Source organism: Prionailurus viverrinus, chromosome B3 (assembly GCF_022837055.1).
Source record: "Prionailurus viverrinus isolate Anna chromosome B3, UM_Priviv_1.0, whole genome shotgun sequence".
Classification (NCBI taxonomy): domain Eukaryota; kingdom Metazoa; phylum Chordata; class Mammalia; order Carnivora; family Felidae; genus Prionailurus; species Prionailurus viverrinus.
In genome coordinates, this window is record NC_062566.1 from 1,236,794 (window position 1) to 1,242,843 (window position 6,050).

General features: G+C 45.3%; 1 pseudogene; it reads left to right on the forward strand.

Annotated features, from left to right (window-relative positions):
- Window positions 1–4,488: 4,488 nt before the first annotated feature.
- On the forward strand, window positions 4,489–5,806 carry LOC125167477 (dnaJ homolog subfamily A member 1-like; annotated as a pseudogene).
- Window positions 5,807–6,050: the final 244 nt, after the last annotated feature.

The following is a 6,050-nucleotide window of genomic DNA, read 5'->3' on the forward strand; positions in this document are numbered from 1 at the left end:
ACGTGGGGCTCGAACTCACAAACCGTGAGATCATGACCTGAGCTGAAATCAAGGGTCTGACACTTAACCGACTGAGACACCCGGGCGCCCCCAAAATCTTATTTTTTTAAATGTTTGTTTATTTTACCTGGAGAGACAGAGAGAGAGCGTGCATGTGTGTGTGAGTCAGGGAGGGGCAGAGAAAGAGAATCCCAAGCAGGCTCCCTGCTCCCAACGCAGAGCCTGACGTGGGGCTCGATCCCACCAGCTGTGAGATCATGACCCGAGCCGAAATCAAGGGTCTGACACTGAACCAACTGAGCCACCCGGGCGCCGCTCAAACAAAATCTAACACAGCAAATGTCACAAACGGGTTTCTGAAGCCCCTCGCTCTTCTGAAACGTAACCCAACGGCACCAGGATGTGGACAGCTTGGCTGAAGGACAGACTGTGGCGAATGATCACGTCTCCCTGCTCCCTACTATTCGGGCCAAGTACGACAGTTTGTGGGGTAAAGCGGACAGGCTGTTTCTGTAACACTTGCCCTCAAAGCAGAAATATAGCAGTAGTTTCTCCCAGATTGTTCCCAAAGCTCACCATTTAACACCAGCCATTTCTTTATGAACACGGCAGTGAGGAATGTTCCGTTGACACGGGGACCCGCGCTGGCAGCTCTCGGAGGACCCCTGACTCTGGCGTTCTACTTCCCAGAGACAGTCTACCTCTCCGCAGGCACCTAAGACAAACACAGATGTAAATACAAGCAAAATGTGACAATATGGAGAAGACCGCCTGTCCGTCTGGTCAGGTGGAACAGCGTCCAGTGGTCAGGGCAGGGGAGCGTGGCAGAGGCCCCTGAAATGACCCTCCCGGGAATCGCCCTGACCCATCCTGCCTCTGCTCTGTGAAACGGTTTCCTTTACAGTCAACATGACGTTGGCGACTTGGAGTCTGGGGATATTTATTCTCTAAAGCCCAGCATCTTGCAGACAGCGTCAAGAAGGAAAACAGGGGCGTCTGGGTGGCTCAGTCCGTTGAGCATCTGACGCCTCATTTTGGCTCAGTTTGTGAGTTGGAGCCCCGCATCGGGCTTCTCACCGTCAGCAGGTCATACCTGCTTGGGATTCTCTCTCTCCCTCTCTCTCTCTGCCCCTTCCCGGCTTGATGTCTCTCTCTGTCTCAAATAAATAAACGTAAAAAAAAGAAAAGTAAAACAAAACACAACAAAACAAAAACACCAAACCAACCCAAGAGCTAACACCGCATCGGGAAACTCAACGCCATGGTTCTCCTTGACACGCCTGTGCCCAGTATGGGGGTTTCTAGTCTAGGGAAGAAATAGGTTTATTCCCTTCCTAGAAACAGGCATGGTTTAGGTGCTCTGGGCAAATCAATCACCCCTGGGGGAGCAGCAGGGGCTCATCCGTTGGAAAAGGACACCCTTTACTATTCCGGAATGTGAGTCTGGCGATAAATGGGAATCTTAAGGACACCTTGCTTCAAGGTTGGGGGTTGGTTATTGTCACTCAGATTAGCCTGGAGATTCCTGCTGGTCAGAGACAGACCTGCCTGGGAGCCCAGCATCACCATGCCCTAAGCCTTGAAGGTCAAGGGTCACCCCAGGGGCTCTAATCTATCTAGAATAGGTGGATACACCTGGGAAAATAAGTGTGGGAGGAAAATTCAAGGTTAAATTGAGAATAGTTACAAAGCGGAACTTGCCCTATTGCTTACTGGACTGTCTTATGGAACTACGAACGTTAAAATGGGGCGGTACCACAGGGACAGATCAGTGGGCCGGAATAAAGAGCCAAGGGAGGGGCACCTGGGTGGCTCAGTGCTTGAGCACCTGACTTCAGCTCAAGTCATGATCTCACACTTTATGCGCTCGAGCCCCACGTCGGGCTCTGTGCTGACCGCTCAGAGTCTGGATCCTGCTTCACATTCTGTGTTCCCCTTGCTCTCTGCCCTTCCCCCACTCACGCTCTGTCTCTGTCTCACTCTCTCTCAAAGATAAATAAACATTAAAAAAATTTTTTTTTTAAAAAAAGAGCCAAGGGGGGAAAAAAAGGGAAGAAAAAGCCAAGAAATATTTGCAAGTAGAGTATCCATATTAAAAGAAAAGGAAAGGGAAAAAAAAGGATAGAACCAAGGTGGCATTTCAAATAGGGATGTATTTCGTTCTGAATATAATGACAAATTGGGGGTGGGCCTTATCAGGAGCTGCTATAGATGAGTAAGAATTAGCTCATCTTTAGTAACTATGGACTCCATGGCTTACCTACATGGTTTCGAACACCCTCCTGGCTTTGGTCTTCTGTTCTAGTTTATTTTGGGTCTGGATTTTTAAATTTTTGCTTCCATTTTTTTTTTTAATTTTTTTTAACGTTTATTTATTTTTGAGACAGAGAGAGACAGAGCATGAACGGGGGAGGGTCAGAGAGAGAGGGAGACACAGAATCTGAAACAGGCTCCAGGCTCTGAGCTGTCAGCACAGAGCCGGACGCGGGGCTCGAACTCACGGACCGCGAGATCGTGACCTGAGCCGAAGTCGACGCTTAACCGACTGAGCCACCCAGGCGCCCCTCCATTTTTTTTTGTTTAAACACATGGTAAGTGCTTTAGTTTTTTCTTTTTAAAATCATCATCATCATTATTATTATTAATCATGGCAAGAATACTCTTTAATCCCCACCCCCTACTTCCCCCATCTCCCACCCACTCCCCTCTGGAGGCCTCCCCTTTCTCCACATCCTTGTCAACACCTGTTGTTTCTTTTGTTGTTGACTTTAGCCCTTCTGACAGGTGTGAGGTGATAGCTCAGTGTGGTTTTGATTTGCATTTGCCTGATGATGAGTGATGTGGAGTATCTGTTCTTGCGTCTGTTGGCCATCTGGATGTCTTATTTGGAGAAATGTCTGTTCATGGTCTTCTGCCCATTTTAAAATTAGATTATTTGTTTTTTGAGGATTGAGTTTTAGAAGTTCTTTTCTTTTCTTTTTTTAATTTAATTTAATTTAATATTTATTTATTTATTTATTTATTATTTTTTAAAAATTTACATCCAAATTAGTTAGCATATAGTGCCACAATGATTTCGGGAGTAGATTCCTTAGTGCCCCTTCCCCATTTAGCCCATCCCCCCTCCCACAACCCCTCCAGTAACCTTCAGTTTGTTCCCCATATTTATGAGCCTCTTCTCTTTTGTCCCCCTCTCTGTTTTTTTATGAATTTTGTTTCCCTTCCCTTAGGTTCATCTGTTTTGTGTCAAAGTCCTCATATGAGTGAAGTCCTATGATTTTTGTCTTTCTCTGACTAAGTTCGCTTAGCATAATACCCTCCAGTTCCATTCACGTAGTTGCAAATGGCAAGATTTCCTTCTTTTTGATTGCCGAGTAATACTCCATCGTATGTATATACCACATCTTCTTTAGCCATTCATCCATCGATGGACTTTTGGGCTCTTTCCGTACTTTGTCTATTGTGGATAGTGCTGCTATAAACACGGGGGTGCATGTGTCCCTTCGAAAGAGCATACCTGTGGATAAATGCCTAGTAGTGCCATTGCTGGGTCGTAGGGTCGTTCCATTTGTAGTTTTTTGAGGAACCTCCATACTGTTTTTCCAGAGTGGCTGCACCAGCTTGCATTCCCAGAGTTTTATAAGTTCTTTATAGATTTTGAATACTAACCCTTTATAGGATATGTAATTTGCAAATATCTTCTCCCATTCAGTAGGTTACCGTTTAGTTTCATTGTTTCCTTTGCTGTGCAGACACATTTTATTTTGATCTAGTCCCAATAGTTTATTTTTGCTTTTGTTTCCCTTGCCTCAGGAGACGTATCTAGAAAAATATTATGGCCAGTGTTAGAAAATCATTGCCTGTGTTCTCTTCTAGGATTTTTATGGTTTCAGGTCTCACATTTAGGTCTTTAATCCATTTTGAGTTTTATGTATTGTGAAAGAAAGTGGTCCAGCTTCATTCTTTTGCACGTGGCTGTCCAGTTTTCCCGACATCCGTTTGTTGAAGAGACTTTTTCCCATTGTATATTCTTGCCTCCTTTGTTGAAGCTTAATTGACCATATAAACATGGGTTTATTTCTGGGTTTTATGTTTTACTCCATTGATCTGTATGTCTATTTTTGTGTCGGTACCATACTGTTTTGGTTACTGTAGCTTCATAATATAACTTGAAGCTCGGAATTGTGATGCCTCCAGCTTTTGTTTTCTTTTTCAAGGCTGTTTTTGGGGTCTTTTGTGTTTCCATACAAAGTTTAGGATTGTTTGTTCTAGTTCTGTGAAAAATGCTATTGGTATTTTGATAGGGATTACATTAAATGTATAGATTGCTTTGGGTGGTGTAGGCATTTTAACAAGGCTTGTTCTTCAAGGGCACCCAGCTGGCTCAGTTGGAGGAGCATTCAACTCTTGATCTTGGGGTTGTGAGTTAAAGCCCCGCATTGGGTGTAGAGATTACTTGAAAATAAAATCTTTAGGGAGCTTTCCAGAATGCTCGGTGAGAAGTGGAGGAACGGTGGGCGCCCAAGCTGTGCCCAGCCGTGTGCTCCTTTCTGCTCCCCCACACTGGCCTCGGCCCGCTCACCAGCTATAGAAAATGGTGAGAGATAGAAACTACTTATTATGTTTTGGGAGTCAAACCCAATGCCACCCAGGAAGAAATGGAAAAGGCTTACAGGAAACCGGCTTTGAAGTACCACCTTGATAAGAACCCAAATGAAGGAGAGAAGTTTAAACAGATTTCTCAAGCTTACGGAGTGCTCTCTGATGCAAAGGAAAGGGAATTATATGACAAAGGAGGAGAACAGGCAATTAAAGAGGGAGGAGCTGGTGGTGGTTTTGGCTCCCCTGTGGACACCTTTGATAGGTTTTTTGGAGGAGGACGAAGGATGCAGAGAAAAGGAGAGGTTAGCTCTCTGTAACCTTAGCAGATTTACATAATGGTGCAACAGGAAAACTAGCTTTTCAAAAGATTTGCGACAAATGTGAAGGCCCAGGTGTTAAGAAAGGAGTGGAAGAATGTTGTCCCAATTGCTGAGGTACTGGGGTGCAAATAAGAACTCATGGGGGAGGACTTGGAATGACTCAGCAAATTCAGTCTGTGTGCATGGAGTGCCAGGGCCATGGGGAACGGATCGGTCCTAAAGATCGATGTAAAATCTGCAATGGAAGGGAGATAGTTTGAGAAAAGAAGATTCTAGAAGTTCGTATTGACAAAGGCATGGAAGATGACCAGAAGATAAACATTCCATGGTGAAGGAGACCAAGAACTGGTTCTGGAACCAGGAGATGTCATCACTGTTTTAGATCAGAAGGACCAGGCTGTTTTTCCTCGGGGAGGAGAGGATCTTTCCATGTGTGTGGACATCCAGCAGGTTGAAGCACTGTGTGGCTTTCAAAAGCCAACATCTGCTCTGGACAACAGAACCATTGTCATCACCTCTCATTCCAGGTGAGATTGTCACGTACGGCGATGTTAAGCGTGTGCTAGACAAAAGGCGTGCCAATTTATCGTAGACCATATGAAAAGGGTCGCCTGATCATCGAATTTGAGGTACACTTTCCTGAGAATGCTTTTCTCTCTCCTGATAAACTCTCTCTGCTGGAAAAACTCCTACCTGAGAGGAAGGAAGTGGAAGAGACTGATGAAATGGACCAGGCAGGACTGGTGGACTTTGCTCCACATCAGGAAAGATGGCGCCATTACAATGGAGAAGCATATGAGGACGATGAACATCATCCTAGGGGTGGTGTTTGGCGGTCAGACCTCTTAATAGAGCCAGTAAATAGCACCGCTGGCATTTTATAGGCGGTATTGAGTTAATGAAAGACTACAATCGTAGCTCATTACTTGCTATTGCTTTTGCTTTAAATATTCAACTATAGGGGCACCTGGGTGGCTCAGTCAGTTAAGCGTCTGACTTCAGCTCAGGTCATTATCTCACAGTTTGTGGGTTCAAGCCCCGCATCAGGCTCTGTGCTGACAGCTCAGAGCCTGGAGCCTGCTTCCGATTCTGCGTCTCCCTCTCTCTGCCCCTCCCCTACTCGCGCTC